Source organism: Trachymyrmex septentrionalis, unplaced genomic scaffold (genome assembly GCF_001594115.1).
Source record: "Trachymyrmex septentrionalis isolate Tsep2-gDNA-1 unplaced genomic scaffold, Tsep1.0 scaffold147, whole genome shotgun sequence".
NCBI classification, from domain to species: Eukaryota; Metazoa; Arthropoda; class Insecta; order Hymenoptera; family Formicidae; genus Trachymyrmex; species Trachymyrmex septentrionalis.
In genome coordinates this window covers 665,700-683,948 of record NW_017304620.1, presented here as the reverse complement: position 1 = coordinate 683,948, position 18,249 = coordinate 665,700, and the positions used below count along the sequence as shown (strand labels likewise).

The 18,249-nt window shown below is 33.5% G+C and overlaps 1 protein-coding gene and 1 long non-coding RNA gene across 12 annotated transcripts in view; both read right to left on the bottom strand.

The window, feature by feature from the left end:
• Positions 1 to 18,249, bottom strand: part of LOC108745695 (glutamate-gated chloride channel) — a 549,841-nt gene that overhangs the window by 13,487 nt on the left and 518,105 nt on the right. The gene's annotated exons all lie outside the window — the stretch shown is intronic.
• On the bottom strand, positions 2,742 to 5,512 carry LOC108745700. The gene is made up of 4 exons (XR_001939114.1): positions 5,274 to 5,512; positions 4,206 to 4,297; positions 3,925 to 4,004; positions 2,742 to 2,861 (listed from the first exon to the last, which is right to left on the bottom strand). It is a non-coding gene; the product is annotated as an uncharacterized LOC108745700 (long non-coding RNA).

Sequence of the window (18,249 nt, the reverse complement as noted above, 5' to 3'; positions counted from 1 at the left end):
AGGAGATTTCAGTCTTAAAGATGAATCGCGTGCTGGACGCCCTGAAAAGATTGAAACGGACGAATTGCAAGCACTGCTGGATATAAACTCTGCGCAAACTGAAAAGGAGCTTGCAGAACAGCTTGGCGTTACGCAGCAAGCCATTTTTTTCGTTTGTTTTTAAATAAAGATTGAATTTTACAAAAAAAAGCTCAGAACTTTTTTGTACACAAAATAACAATCAAAAGACTAAAAACTGTGTTTTCTATTTAATTCAAATCTTGCGTTAATTTTGGGACACCCTTTATAATACGTAAATAGTAATAAATAAAAAAAGATAAGTATAAAGTGAAAATTTTACCATTCGATAATCAAGGAAAAAAATTAAAGAAATAGAATTTAACAGTTTGTTTTATTTTATTGCACTATGCATTGCTATCATAATTGCGTTTAATAACTTTTTTTTTATTCGCTATCTGCAATCTGTAAATTGCATATCTATTAATTATTTTTTTATCTAAATTATGACACAACAAAATATGACTGTTGCTTAAAACATTTAAAAACTTATCAAATAATTTTTATAAGCGCGATTCTTATTGCACATAGAATTTTGATGCTGCAAATATAAATTCCATGTTTTTAAATAACTCAAATGTTTCATCATTTAGAAAAAACAAAGTATTTTCTTTATAATTTCGCAGTCGCACTAGTTTCGCATGTTTTGAAAAAAAAGTTCTTTATGTGGCACCTAAGCTACGAATACAACACTCACAAACTTTTTTTTTTTTTTAATACTTCTTATAATGTATCCAGCGATACTATATAAAATATTAAGTTAAGAATAGTCCAATTCTTTAACATCCTGAACTACAGGTATATAATAAAGCATCGTTTGATTTACTATGAAACTTAGATTTATGTTCATAGATAACATCTAGAAAACGTGTTACATATTGCGTATCATTTTCTTCGTAATTACCTTGAGAAACTGGACGTGTATATAAGGAAATGGTAATTAATTTAAGATTATTTTTAAGTTGTAGAGCATTTAATGTAACATTATGCTTCGAACAGAAAAAAGATTCTCTGCACAGTCCTGCGTTAATCTACCTGTTAGCAAGAATTGAAATTTTTTTTTGGTAAAGAGATCTGCCAATCCTAAAACAGATTTAATTGAAATAATCACTCCTTTCTGGAACAGAGGTTTAAATTTCCCTTTCTTACCAATATGAAGATTAAAAAATATCTCTACAACTTTATTAAAAAAAGAAATAATATCTTTATATTTTGCCAAGTTTTTTGTACCTAAAGAAATGCTGCAGTATTTTGAAGTCATAATCGTATACCATTTTACTATTATTTTGATAAAAAATGTTGTAATAAGATATTTTGGTGTTGAATTTTCATCAGCTAAAAACTCCAAAGCTGTGCTCATTTCATGACTCAATAAATTTTTTCGCTTTATTAATATGCATTTTATCAAAATTGTTATTCGTATCGACATCGTTTATACATAATTTTGGCGTTAATAAAAATAGACAATCTTGTTGCGCTACAATTAATTCTGTGAAGTGTTTTGTTTGTACCATATTTATTGATAAATTATACTTATGTTATCAGGTAATAGGAGGAACTTATTATTTAAAATACACGCTTTTAAATTTTTTAATAAGTACGATACGTCCGCAATTATGTACAAATTACGACTTGGGTCACATGGATGTGTAATATGATTTACGATTTTGCTATGTTTTCCAATTGTAATTTCCAATATTTTTTATAAAGCTTGATTGCCATATCAGACGTAATAGAATTTACTGTAAGATTAATTTGGCTCTGTGAAGTATATCAATTATTATTGGTTGTAACGTAGTACCTTTAAAAGCACCACCCATCAAATAGTAGCCAATAATCTGTTTCCAACGACATGCAATACCGCATAAGATAAACACCATAGCATGTGACGCCATACCTGTATGGCCTGGCAAAGTTACAGTTCCAATGTTACTTTGCGAAGAATTGTCAAATTTTTCATCTGATGAAATACTAATTTCATCAAAAACTAAACAACATTCTCGATTAATTTCATTCCAATTCGACACCTTCAATTTTAAAAAAATTGAAAAGATCGTCCGAAATTCCGCTTTCAAATTTAAAATTTTCTAGTTTTTTTCGCAATGTTTGAAGCCCTGGCAAAGGGAGCTTCTGATGACAGAATTCTTCATAACCAGTAACGCCACAAGAAAATCTTAATTTAAGTGTCTTCATAATTGATTCATTGCTCCATTTTTGTACTCTCCTATTATTCTTCAAAGCTACAATTTGATCATCGCTAAATATTTGTCGTACCCTGCTTAAGAAAACCATATTGGTATCATTTCGTTTCTTATTCAGTTTTATCGTCTTTAAGTTACGTCATATAGTATCGATGCAATTTTTATACTTTCTTAGTTTGATAATTTGTTTTTTAATTATATGTGATTGTTCACATATAATTTGTTTCTGTTTTTTTATTGTACGTGACATGTTTTTAAATTCATTGTTGTTTTTTTATTTTCGGTACTTTTCACTTGCAATTCATTCTCACAATCATTATTTCTTTTTTTATTTTGTACTGATAGATCATCTTCGTGAACACAACTCATTTCATCATTCTATGAAGCAGGTCTAGCATTATCATTTTGTGAAGCAGGTATAGCGTCATTATTCTGTAAAGCAGTTCTAGCATCATCATTTTGTGAAGCAAGTGTAGTGTCATCATTCTGTAAAGCAGTTCTAGCATCATCATTTTGTGAAGCAGGTTTAGCGTCATCCTTCTGTAAAGCAGTTCTAGCATCATCATTCCGTGAAGCAGGTCTGACATTTTCGTGGTAACTTTTCTGAAATCAAATATTTAAGATTTATCATTATTAATTTACAATTATTTCGTGTAAAGAAAAGTGTCTTTTGTCAATTTCGATCGCCTAGATATGATAAAATTGTTAAAAAGTTCGTAGTATTTGAAAAATACTTCAAAAACAGCACGAACATATTTATCCAAATTTCAATATTCTTGTTTAATTTTCGAGATGCACTTCAAACACCACGAAATTTTTAATAATAGTCGTATTCAGCAGAATTTTTGTCTAAAAAGATATGAGGAAGAAAGATAAAGGAAATAGTGTTTTTTTTTTTAGGTGTTGATCTCATATATATGATAAGAAGGCTGCATTCAGTAGAAAGTTTATTTTACAGTTGTTGGAAATTTTTACTTTTAAATCTAAAAGTATAATCCAATCAGCGCTAAGAAAATTTCTAACAGTTGCAAAATAAACATTCTTCTAAAGCAGCCAATTTTATTGTATCTAGGACTAGGAGACTAGGAGACAAGATCAACATTTATAAAAAAATACTATTCCCTTTATTTACACCTTTTACGGTAAAAATCAGATTTTTTCAATATCCTCCTTTCCAACTGTTTTTATATTTTGATAACTTACGATTTTCTTTGCTTATCGGCACAGCATTTATTTTAAGCTTTCTTTTTCCATCAGCTCGGTTATTTTCAATAATAAATAATGAATAAAATATTAGGAAATGATAAACTTGAGATATAAAAATCACAAGCTTAAAGACATAAAGAGAAACAGTTAATTATTGTAAATGATCTACTATGATATTTTTAAATAATGTAATAATTAACTACTCTTAAATTAAAGGCTTTGATAAAGTAAGAATTTAAATATTAAATCTCAAAAATATTGTTTGAGCCAACACTGATTGTCTAATGCAAATACATACGAGTACATAGAGTCAAGAAATAATATTCGCATTAGATAATGTTAATTCGAATAATACTTTTAAAACTTATATTTATATAATATTTATGCATAAGTATGTCGTTTATATGTCAATTTGTGAAAAAATTCTTAAACATAATTCTGTAGATAATCTTGAACATACTTCACACAGAAATGATCTATCGATAGATGTCCATTCTTTTCTGCCAACCTGTGGCGTCCATTGGGTATGCCGAACTGGATCTCGGAAGAAAATTTTCATAAATAAATCCTTTTTTATCAGAATTTGTACATCCAGGAGAATTTGTACCTGTCATGTTGCTTAAATATTCTATTAGTTATTTATAATGTGTATATGTTAAAGAATATGTGTTATTTCTGGTTAGCCGTTATATTATTCAGTTTAAAGATATTTTATAACAGTGTAAAATTAAAAATACTTACCTAATAATGTCAATATTGTTTTGGTAAATGTTAACGAGACCCCCTATACCTCGAATTTTGATAAAAATATGCTCAACAATTGTCGTTTAGCTCTGTGAATCAAAATATTAATCGTTAAAGTGGACGACTATTCAGATTAGGAAATAAGTCACAAAATACTGCGATATATCACATGATATTATTGTACTACGTCATTAGAGAAAAAATGGCGGACCAATTGCAATGCTTCAAATCGAGATCTAATAAAACATATGTGATAGCCAGACTCTTATTATAGGGTCTCTATAAAGACTGAGCTCGCAGAATTAATGCAGATTTTCGCGCCTAAATTAAATTCATAACCTGTATATGGTAATATATCCAATTGATTCGTTAACATAACGTATATTCATCTTTTGTAATACTTCTATTTTACAAATAGTATATTTGAACTGTTATAATGTCTGAGCCTACCTGAAGTTACGTATTTGAAAATAAAGAATTTGCTAGTTAATTTTTAGATCAAAACTTATGTTGCACATATAGAATAAAATAAAATCAAATTGTATTAATATATTAAAAACTCTAACGAATATAAATCAAGTGATATAACTTATAAATTGCTAAAATTTATTTTGCAATGTAGTAGTTTTTTCTAAGAAAATACACTTTGCATATGAGTCAGCTACATTCATGTGTATGTATAATCTATTTTTAGTATATAAGACTGATAACTATTATCAATTTCTAGTAAAGCGAAAGACATTTTCAATTAATAGGGTATTTTTTATTTATTTATAAAAATAAACAATTTTATTTTATAATCTAAAGGACAGTTTACAGCTCTGTAGCGTTCGGAATTAATTCTTGGTACTCGGACTGTTCAAAGATCATGTGATCAAGTCATCTGCTAGCTCGTATCTTAGATTTACATTGCTAAATAACGCATCTTATGTGGACATGAATATAAACAAAAATAATGTCGCTTCAATTTTATTACTGCAGTCAATAAAATAACTTTAATAACACTTCATATTCTACATCGTTAACACATATGCAGGAATTGATATATTTAATACAAATTCTTACCTATGAAATGAAAGGCTCTTTTTACTTCTCTGCCCACACCCAGGCACACTTCATGTTGATATTTTGTAGACAATCACGCGATTTTATAATCTTTTAAATAACCTCATATACGATGATCTTGCTGACATATGCGTCTTATTAAAGACCATTAAATGTAAGTGCGCATGAGCACCTGAAAGTTTCTGATTTGCTCAAATATCGTCCTAACTAAAATGGTGACTGATAAATTGCAGCCACAATTTTCTATGCTTTACAGCGGAGATGCTCATTCCAGTGTATACTACTGTGATCAAAAAGTAAGGTGAATTTTTAATTTAAACTTTCCGCGCTAATCGATTCGAGCAAACTTTTTTATTTTTATGTTGGTATTACTGTTAGTGACATCTGTGGCAAATTTCATGTCAATGTCATCATTAGTCATATAGTTACGCTTGTGTTTTCTAAACGACTAAAAGTGATTTTGGCGATTTTTACAATGTCTGATTTTGCTGAGCAAAGAAGTGCCATTAAATTTTGTTTGCGGAATGAAATTTCGGCTGCGGAAACGTTCAGAATGTTGCAGAGGGCCTTCGGAGAATCGATTATGTCGCAGAAAAATGTTTATAAGTGGTACAAAGACTTCAAAGAAGGCAGAGAACGTACTGATGACTTGGAACGCCCCGGACGACTATCAACGTCAATTGATGAGCAACACGTGAAGAAAATCAAGGAATTGGTGCTCGAAAATCGTCGATTGACAATTAGAGACCTTGTCGATATGGTTGGCATTTCATTTGGTTCAGTTCAAACAATTTTGACGGATTTATGGAAAGACAATTCCTGGTTTTTGCATCACGATAATGCGCCGTCTCACACGGCATTGATTCTTCGTGAGTTTTTCGCCAAAAATTCCACTCATATCGTTCCGCAACCGCCTTATTCACCTGACTTAGCTCCGTGTGACTTTTGGCTATTTCCCAAACTCAAAAGACCGCTCCGGGGACACCGCTTTGAATCTATTGAAGAGATTCAACGTGAATCGCTGCGCGCTTTGAAGGCTATACCGGGAAACGACTTTTTGGCATGTTTCGAGGCATGGAAAAAACGTTGGCATAAGTGCATTGTATCGGAGGGGGATTACTTTGAAGGGGATCAAATTGATTTGGATGAATAAATAAAGATTTTTTATTTTATAACAAAATTCACCTTACTTTTTGATCATAGTAGTATATAGTTCAGTGTCTGGTATACGATGTTGATGTAACATATACATAGGTTTACATATGTTGACTAGTAATGTTTCTATGTCACGGGCATGCACCATGAGTTAATACATACCAGAGAGAAATCTGAGAGAAGATATACGGCCCAAAAACTGTAACCGCAAAATGCTGCCGTGCACTACTGCTCTGTGACAAAGTGGATGCAAACTACATAGCAACGTCCACTTTTCTTAGGGTACATCATCCACTTTTCAAGGCTGGAGATGATAAATCGATATTTAGTTCATATAATCATGCTACATGTAAAACAATTGTCGTAGAGCAGTATGCGCGGCAGCATTTTACGGTTACAGGTCGTCATGTTTCTCTCTGTACATACTTTTCGGAATCATGTATTACAGCCAAGTCAGCGATCGAATGTTAGATATAATATCTATGGTAGAAACTCTAATCAGTCTGGCCAGCTGAAGTGGTCGCCATTTTTCATAGATATTGTGCGAGAAAGAAAAATTATGCTATCTCACTTCATCTCATTCTACAGTGGCGCTTTAAGTTGCAATTCTATAAAGACACTCTATATGCTTCATAGTTTTCGACGAACGAACATTCTTGCACGTAGCTGGCGACTACGATTAAAATTTAAAAAACATAAAAATTTAGTAGTGTCTGATCACATAAATATTACAACAGTAAATCTATGGCCATGCATTTAAGTGAAAGCATAACATATTTTCATTATACATATAAATGAAATGGATGAAAAATATTGGATCAATCACAAACTGGGAAGAACGTGATCATACTCTGATTAGAGGATTTCTAGTGGCGAATAGAGTGAAAATAAAGAGAGTGATGCCAATTAGCCGGAAGTCACCATTTTGTGTCCTACATCTGCGGTATCTATATGACGCAATTTCTTGTCTTAACTTCTTCTTTCTTTAACATTGTCTTCTTTCTAACTAATAGTAAGGACACTTAATGGCGGAGCTAATCAGCACTGGCTCTCTTTATACCGGCTGCGTTTCCATTTCGTTTCAGTGCAGTATCCAGTAGCTGCCATTTTGTTGGATACTGTACTGGAGAAATTCCCAAATGACTGGATATCAGCTATTGACATCGTATCTCGTTTATCAGAACAGTTTTAGATTACGAGTTAATATGCGAGGCTGCAATGTATAATGTCACTAGCCAGTATCCAGCAAAATGACTGCTGCTGGATACTGCACTGAAACGAAATGGAAATGCAGCCACCCACTCTAGTGGCGAACAGATCACAACGCCATCGGTTACGAAGCGCGGAAACAAAAATTAAAGTTGTTCTCTTACAATTCTTTCTGTACTCTTAATGACAGAGATACTTTTTATTTCAATTGAGAATAAAAGTTTTTCATTATTTAAACTTGAAATGTTGGAAGTGACGAGATACGGGAGTGAAGTAACCAAGAATTTAAGATACAAAAAATTTATTTATTAATAAAAGTTCTTACATTAATAAATAAATTATTATATTGAAATATGTTATATAAAATTTATAATCCTTAGTTTATTAAAATTATATTAACAATTTCGGTAAAATTGCAGAAAAGGAAAGCAACCGCTGATATATGTTGTCAAGATCATAATCCTGAATGACCTTCAACAGGTTTTAGGTGTTGGTCGTTATTTATTAAAAAGTTATTAACAAAAAAATTGGATAAGATGTCTCATTTCTACTATATAAAACAGAAATTTTTTGCTTTCAAATATAAGGTAATTCGAGGGAAGATACGCCATAAGAGGGAAGACGCTACTTTATTTATAGGTTTTTTATAGAAGGCGCGTTAACCATATCACCGACGAGATACTATTAAAAACGGTCAACACTGGACAAATTTTCGGCGGTATAAAAAGGGCCCCAAGGACTCGGAGATAATTGAAAAACGCTGACATTATTGACAATTGATATAAATTTGCTATTATTAACATAAATATGTATTTGGTTCATACATTATTAAATTCATAATTTTTTATTACATAAATGTTTCATAAATAAATATGCATACTTGTAAAGCTGATGTTCTATATATTGCAGAAAAATTACAATTTTTTCTCTGCAGTTATCATTTCTGTTGATCAAATTTTGATGATAACACTAAAATCATAATTTTAAAGAAAAATCGAGTATTATTGAGTTCTAAATGCATAAATACATCTAAACTAATAAATCATAAAATTAGTACAATATTATCAATATTATTTTTAACTTTTAATTACTTCAATATTCACAAGCACGCAAAAACTTACTCCCGTAAGGATGTTGGTCTTTAATAGTATCTGTTGGTGGCCATACTGACTATGCAAAAGCGTGTGGCAAATAGTAGCGCAGTTATCGGCAGAGATGAATATGTGCCAACGTTGGTTGGAAAAATTATACGAAAAGGTTGCAAAACATGCTCTTTGTAATATTTGTTATGCTAATAGCTAAGGCCTGTATTTCGATGCTTACTGTAAAAACCGGGTAAATGATATACGGTTTTGATCAATGTTCCCTGGTAGTCATGTGGCTGATATAAATTATAAATAACAAAAATAAAAATATAAGGACTCTTTGTATATAAAATAAATAACAACAAATGAAGGGCGAAGTAAGAGTCAGCGCATTCCTTAAAAAGACATGTAATTAAAGATATAAATTAAAAGTATAGAAAAGGTATAAAAAAGGTATAGAAAAAGTATAAAAAATGAAGAAAAGATATATATTAAGAAATAATAACGGTGAAAGGTAAACATTACAAGTTTCGGCTACCGGATTGAGCCCTCTTCAGATGTTAACATAAACAGAACAGAATTAAAAAATAATTATCGCAAAAGTTCGTAGATTAAGAATACACGCAGTTCGGTTGAGTCTCGATGTATTGTAGAACTCGATATTATTCGTACGATTAAACAGTCAAAAAAAGTGTTCTGTCTCATAGCCAAGTTCTAGTTGATAAAAAAAGAAAAAAGAAAAAAGAAAAAGATCTTTTGTGAAAAAAGTAAACTTAAATAAATTGACAACCGTAATTAAGATAAAAAGTGAAAATTTACCAGCAAACATATGTAATAATTCAAAACTAATGTATAAGTATAACAAGTAGTATAAACGCATACAGAAGAATGGAATGCAGATGTGAAAAAACGAACATTGTGTATCGACTAATGCGACCGCTCGCTGAAACGAATCGCCACGCACTGAGAGAGGAGACGGGCCGTCAGTATCAAAAAAGTCAAACTTTATTTACAATGGGTAAATATGTCTTATGAAGACCTTCAGTGTCCGTTTGTAAATTAAGACTGTTTTTCTGCTTCTTTATGTAAAGCATTTCGGCAATTAAACGCTTCCTATAACAAGGCTCTTCATCTAAGATTTTGACGTTGTCCCATTGGAAATGGTGATTACATTGTAGCCTATGTTCAGTGATAACAGAAGACGGACAGAAGTTTTATGCTGATATGATTACGATGTTCAGTAATTCTGGTTTTCAATTGTCTGCCCGTCTGTCCAACATAAGACGCATCGCAATTGTTATACGATATTTTATATACTACATTACTTTTTGATGTATGAGAACAAATGTCCTTCTGTACTTTTATGTATTTACCCATTTTGTTGGGGATATGAAAGGATACCCTGATATCGTTTTTATTAAATCTTCTAAATTTCTCCGTGTGACAAGGAATGTATGGAACCGTAAGCCAAGAAGCAGTTTCATTCGTACAGACATTGTCAGTCAGATCATTATGTACTTTGTATCTATTATTAATTAAATTTTTGATTCGTTGATTAATAGTGTCAAAAATAAATTTCAATGATAGTCATTATCTAGTAAAATATTAATAATAAAAGTCAGATTTTTTATATGAAATATAATGTCAGATAATAAAAAAGCTCTATCAACTAACAAAAAAATGGTGCCTTTTTTCTGTGTCAAAGGATGATTAGAATAAAAATTTAGAAACCTTCCTGAAAACATCGGCTTACGGTACCAATCAAAAATGGAACGATTGTTGTTGGATACAGTGATGTCAAGGAAATTTATTATATCTCCCCCTCTTTCAACAGTAAACTGAAGGCGCGGATGGAAAGAATTGAATTGTTCTAATAAAACGTCGATTTTAGAGAGAGACACCGCGGTACATATATCATCAATGTATCTGTAATAAAACAAAATGTCCAAATTCAACGACATCAAGGACACCGTCTCCAATCTCCTCATCACTAAGTCCGCTATTACTGGTGATAATGGAGAGCCCATGGAGGTGCCAAAGCTTTGCTTGTAAATAACATTGTCAAAAGAAAAAAAGGTTTAATCTAAGACAAACTGTATCGCTCTCAGAAATTTATTCTTGGGCAGAGAGCAATCCTTGGAAATGAAATTCCATTGCTCGTTCACACAGTCGACCGCTATATCCATTGGAACATTCGTGAAAAGAGAAGTCACATCTAAAGAAATTAGTTCATATGCACCTGTAAAGTATACACTTTTCAATTTTTCGACTAATTCGAAGCTGTTTTTGACGTAACTGTCCGCTTTCGGAATGGTTTTATATAGTCTATTGTGCAAAAAAGTAGCAATGAATACAGCGGACTGCCCACCGATGATACGATAATTCTGAGAGGATAACTAGGCTTGTGAATCTTCGGCAGCCCATAGGCTCTCGGAAGTAACCTATCACTACAGTATAACGTCCTGTACTCAGAATTCTTGATATGACCTTTAGTTTTCCATCTAATAAGCATAGACCTTAAAGCTGTCGTAAGTTTTTTAGTCGAATCTTTCTTAATCAAAACATATGTGTCTGTGTCCACCTAATGCGGTCATTTTGTTCCTGTATGTGTCCCTGTCCATAACAACAGTGACGTGGCCTTTATCAACAAGCGTGAAAACAATGTTGGAATGCGCCGATACAAACGTATGCGTGTCGGACTCTAACTTAGACAATTGTTTGTCTGTGGCTGATGTAAAGATAGGAGAAGAGATGATATTGTTCAGGATAGGAATAGACTGATTAGTCACATCAATTCTCCTATCCAAAAGCATTCTCAATGTGCTGCTCTCAAACTCCTTAATGCAATCAAAAATGATCTTGTTTTTATTGTTCAAAGGAAGCGCGAAATTATTTCCCAATTGCAAGAAGCATTGTACGTTGCCAGGAATGTCAACCGAAGATAAGTTTAAAAACCAGCCGTCTCTGACAGTGATTAAGGACGATGACCTCTGTGAAGGAAAAGAGTTAGGATGTATGGAAATCACGGGACTAGGAGAACTATTATTTGAAAAGGAAGAAGGATCAGCAACGTACAAAGCAGAATTCTCAAGAGAGCTGCGCATTGAGAAAACGGTATTGCCCGATGTTGAAATGAACGGTTTACGAAAAGAGTCAAAACTATATTGTATAGGTGCGATCCCAACGATAGATTGTTTTTCTTTTTTGTTAAGTAACCAACGAAATTTAGACTCGAGTCTCTTCTTTTCTTTGACAAAAAAAAGGTGACACGATTTCTTTTGAGTATGAAGGAACTCATCGCAGATATAAATCAGAAGACAGACGGAAAGGCTGCTCACTGTATGGAAAAGTAAAGCTCTATAATGGTCAATTTCTCTGTAAGAGTCGCTCAATACGCAAAATCCTCTTCAACATAGATATTTAGTTTTTTATTATTTCCGTTATTATTTCTTAGTATCCATCTTTTCTTTATTTTTTACTGTACTTTTAATTTATGTTTTTAATTACATGTCTTTTTAAGGAATGCGCTGACTCTTACTTCGCCTTTCATTTGTTGTTATAAATTATAAATTGTAATATTCTTATATGCATAAAAGTTGTAATTAAATGTTCCTCTTATACACACACACTTGGGGATAAGATGACATTAAATACAAAACACAATTTTTCCTGATTGAAACTACCATTAAAACGATTTTATAAATAAAAATTTTGAATGATTTATATAATTAAAAATATTTTAAATTAATGAAATGCTGTTTGAACAATTAAAAGCATGTCAAACTTATTTCCTAAATTACTTTCTTTCATATTTCCTCAATTGCTTTTATCATTCTTTATAGCTTAAATTATGGACTGATTATGGACTCCCAGTAAACACCAATTAACAGTAATATGACATTAATGTTATAATTTTCCACTCAACAATATAAGTGCGATATAACACATGCATTATGTTTTATTTTTATTGTTGAGTGAGAAATTATAACATTGATGTAATATTACTGTTAATTAGGGTTTACTAGGCTGTAAATAAGTAAAATATGTAAGTTTATATTGTATTACATTATTTAATTGTTTGTGACATCTCCCATAGGAGGTGGCATCTTATCCACATATATAGGGGGAAGATGTCACTTTTAAAAGGTATGACATATTAATTTTTTGCGATAATACGGAATATTAAATGTTAAATTTGTAAATTTTTATAAATAAAGAAAAATCTCTAGAATATAAATAATATTTTTTTCGTAATTTAATTCAATAACATTAAGAAGTTAGTTAAAAATAAATACGTCTTCCCCCTAATCATTTTATTTTATTTCCCACGCGAAGCGAATTTTACTCTACTTCTCTTCTGCCAAGGGGCGTCTGAATTTCCACGTGAAGAGAGTTTTATCCCATCTTTCTTCTCTGTTAACGACTTGACAAGAGAGCCCTTGGCAGAGAGGGTAGTGTGGTGGAAGTCGTTTTGTGTGGAAAGTCATGCGCCCCTTGGCAGGGGAGAGGAGGTAGGCTGAAAGTCGCTTCGCGTGGGAAGTCATACGCTCTTTGGCAGGGGTGGTGATGAGATGGAAGTCATGGAAAGTCGTCCTTTGGTAGGAGGGGGGGGAGGGGGAAGAGGGATGATGGAATAGACCTTGTTTTGAGCAGAAAGTTTGATGCTTCTAGACAGGTCAAGTGCGGAGTAGTTCTTAATATTGTATAAAGTAGAAATAAGACGTTATTCCTTAAACTTTTTTGTTAATAATTTTTTACCAAATAACGACCGACACCTAAAACTTATTGAAAGTCAAGGCCATTGCATGTAAAAGTCATATAATGGTAATATCTAAATTTAGTGCAATGGAGTCGTAATCTTCACTCAGAGTCATGATCTTGACAACATATTGTATGTCAAAGTCAAGGTCACCGGCGGTTGTTACCATAATTTCTTTGAATTTTAGTTCAGTTGATTCTAAAAACATGTTATTAAAGCATGTTTATAAAAATGACAATTTTTTATTTTCAGAAATAAAAAGCGCGTTTGATATTCTCTTGGTTGCTTCAGAAAGTGAGTTTGATGATTTTGGCATTGATATAAAAATTAATCAGATGCAAGTCTACCTCCTTGAAGTCTATCTCAAATATCATTCGCACTCGTCAACATTGATGATAGATGCTAATTGATTTACATGCGCATCGACCTTTGATTACCCTCTCCATTATTTGAAATGTAGCTTATATTATTATCGCGACGGAATAAGATTTTTTTTTGTTAGTGGTTGTGCTGTCTCTGCTTGCGTTAACTTATAGATGACTTTCTTTGGAAAATTTTCATTTTCTTTGTGCGTAACCAATATAACTTTCGCTCCTTAGACAAAAGTAAAGTTGAAATAATATGTATATTGTATAATATGTAATACAAATATGTGAATAAGATAGGATTTACTTCGATTTTGCAACTTCCATTTAGGTATGTGCTTATAATATTAGGTAAATTGAAAAGTTCCGTCCATCTAGCGGAGAATAGTTTTAGCTACAACTCTTAGCTGCTGATAACTATAATATCTAAATCAAGCTTAATTTTTTACAATAGTTTTACCATCTGTTGATACAATTTAGTATATAAAAGTATACGTTTGCATCAATAACATTGCTTTTTACTGCATCGAAAATGTCGACATTTGAGCCAATTAAGCGTCATTTGCGCGAAGTGTTAATCTTTTGGAATAATCTTTAAATGGAAGAAAATTGCAGCTGAAGCTCATCGAATGCTTGTAAAAGTTCATGGTGATAATGCTCCTTCTGATAAAATATGCAGAATGGTTTCGACGTTTTAAAAGTGATGATTTTGATGTGGAGGACAAAGAACGTTCTGGATAGCCAAGAGCATTTGAAGACGAAGAATTACAGGCATTGGTGGATGAAGACTCATGTCAAACGCAAAAACAATTTGCAGAAGCATTAAATTGTGCTCAATCTATTATTTCCGATTGTTTGAAAGCCTTGGGAAAAGTTTATAATAAGGAAGGAAAATGGGTCCCATATGAATTGAAGCCAAGAGACATTGAAAGGCGAAAAACCATCTACGAAATTCTGCTTGCTAGGCAACAAAGAAAGGGGTTTTTGCACCGAATTGTACTGTAACTGGCGATGAAAAGTGGCTCTATTTCGATAACCCCAAACGCCGAAAAACTATTTGCGATCCAGGCCAACCATCGACATCGACGCCAAAGCGGAATATCCACGGAAAGAAGGCAATGTTCTGTATTTGGTAGGATCAGAAGGGTGTAGTGTATCACGAGCTGTTGAAATCTGGTCAAACAGTCACAGGAGATCTCTACCGAGAACAAATTATCCGTTTGAGCCGAGCATTGCATGAAAAACGACCAGAATATGAAACGAAACAGCATAAAGTAATTTTGCTTCATGACAACGCTCGGTCTCACGTCACAAAACTTGTCAAGGAAACGTTAGAAGCACTTCGCTGGGAAGTGCTACCCCATGCGGCTTATTCACCAGACTGTGCCCCTTCCGAATATCACTTGTTTTGATCGATGGTACATGCACTTGCAGAGAAAAACACTTCAATTCTTATGAAGACGTCAAAAAATGGGTCTCTGAGTGGATAGTCTCCAAAGATGAGTCATTCTTTCGCCGCGGAATTCGCTTACTGCCCGAAAGATGGGAAAAAGTCATCGCTAACGATGGACAATATTTTGACTAAGGTTCATTTTCATTTTTAAAGAAAACCATACTTTTTGCAAAAAAACGGACGGAACTTTCTGATTGACCTAATACCTGTATTCTCTTAAAATTGTGTTTGAGTCGAAACTGACTACTTATGTGTAATTACCAGGCAATTTGATGATAGATTTGAAGGTTTCCTCCTTTATTGATTGTAATTCTATTTCTTCGTATGAGAAGAATTGAGTGGGTAGTCCGACGGCCTTGACTTTTTACGTAGAAAGCAATAAGTGCTATTTCATTACTCATTTCATTCAATAATATATATCGGTTATATTCGGTTTATTACGCGAAAATTAGATTTATTACATCAAGAGATTTTCGTCTTTTTGTCTTTCAGCTATGTAATTTTAAGTGAAAATATACGAATGTTCATTTAAATGAAGGAAAAGGAGGATTGATTTTGATGTAATCGCTTCGAACAATAAAACTTGAATGAAGCAGCGCAACACTATGTGAAATAATTTGTGCTTATATATTTGATTAAATCTTAAGCTTTCTATTTTAGAAAAATCGTACTATGTATGTTATGATATAATTCCTTTTTCGGAAAGAATTTTCTCAAAGTTGGATAACGGAAATATTTCATGTTCGAACGGGTCACAAATATGATCAAATTCATAAGATATCGAATAAATTGTCAACTCTAATATAAAGAAATATTGTATTTGAAAATAAGAGTAATTCTAACATTTAATCCAAAATCTTAACTGTGATATGAGTAAAAAGATAAGGGGATGAAGCATATTTCATCTCCGCTAAGTGTTCTCAGCAGAGAAAATTGTTTGGTACAGCCGATTCAAATTTGCTTGCGATTGTCGCGCGATAGTTTTTCTTGCGCGAAATCCCTCAGTGTGCGATTTCGGGCCCAATCAGCATGATGATTACCCTTTCCCTCTTGAGCAGCTTTACGCACGAAGATCGTGCAGGAAGAAGACTAAAAGCCTAGAATTGTAATGGCCACAACTGCTTGCGTGTGTATCGTCTCCGTTGCATAAAATAAAGCTACTATTTGATCAGCCAGTGAGTTTCTCCTTTATTCGCAGTACAACTGAGAAAAATTTGACGTATTTTTCATCCGCGTCCCGCAAAGTAACTTTTTAAAATTTTTTCGCGGAATGGTGCGGTAACTAGCGTACGCAATAATTTTTGATCCTTCGAGTCGGACATCAGGCAACACACACAAGCCTCCAGCAAGGGTCAAGAGTCGACATCAGAATCGACGCATCGAGACTGCCAAAAAGCAAGCGTTCCGGCAGACATTGAACCAAGTAGGCGTTTTTCGCCCGGATTAGCACGTCGAATCGAGTGGTTCGTCGAGATCGAAGCGCCGATCCAAGTAAGCGCGACATTTCGATTTCGACATCGCCGATTCAAGTAGACATAATTCTTCAAGAGCGGCCCGCTAAATCAAGTAAGGGTAACTCGATATTGACAACGCCAAATCAAGAAGGCGTAATTCTTTAACAAGAGCGACACGCTGAACTAAGTAAGCGTGATCTTCGATATCGACATTGCAGAGCGGACCAGTGATTCGCCGATGACGACCACTCTACGTAGAGGAAGCGCAAGGACTATTGTCGGCATTTCGAGATCTTAGGAGACACGCGAACAACACCGCTCAGCATAGCTGCCATTTTCGAGTGACCGGAAACGACCACGACATCCCGCATTTTCGCTTGCGTGTTACGTTACTGTAAGGTAAAGACCACTGTCCTGTTAAGTGCCAACCAGATTCGTTTCTCTTTTCTCTTTCTCTTCCTTTTTACGAATGCTGGATGATTACAATATAACTGACAAGAACGCTATAGCTATTCTCAAGAGGCAGCGCGCCACCATTAAAGGCTCTTGCACATGGATTTATACGTATGTAGAGTCAATAACTGCAGTTTTTGCGTCGGTGATAGTTCAATTAGAGAAGCGTAAGCTCAAGCTTGATCATTATTGGTCCGAGTATAGTCGGACACAAGTGCAACTCGAATCATTGGACGAAACGGAGGCGCGCCTTTTTTGAGGAATTTTTCTATGCCTTGTCCGCAAGAATGCGCAAACTCATAAGTCCGTCGGTGCATGCACGCCGCGCCATCGCCGTCTATTTCAAGTGCTCGTGACGCAAACGAAAATTATACCCACATGTGTCTGCCGAAACTTCGTCTTCCCACATTCTCAGGCAAATACGACGAATGGCTTCTGTTCTTCGACTCATTCAATTCTGTAATACACGCTAATGCATTGCTTAACAATGTGCGAAAATTCCAATATTTCAAATCCGCACTTACTGGCGCTGCTGGCAATGTAGTCAGTTCAAAAGAAATTTTCGATACAAACTATGCGATTGCTTGGGATCTTTTCCGCCGACGCTACAACAAACGCGTAATCGTGCAAAACTACATAAAGGCGCTCATCGATTTATATGACGAGAGAGAGTTCTATAGAACTAAAAAAAATCGCGGACGATTCATTTAAGTATTTACATGCCCTTCAGGCATTAAAATGCCCCATCATTTACTGGGACGACCATATTTTAAACTAGACATGGTCACTTTGCGAGAGTGGCAATTGTCTCTAACGGGCAACGAATTGCCAACTTTGAAACAGTTTTTCGAATTTATTACTTATCAATGACATACTCTCTTAATTGAGTTAAGGGGGGAACCTCATGTAAAATGAAATTTTTTAGCCATTTTATTTTTTTGCTTAAATTGATAGGAAATTTCCTCAAAAATACGAGAAAAAAAGTTAGAAAGTGATCCGAGAGGTCCTTGTACTTTATTTTCAAAAGAAAGTAAACAGTCGAA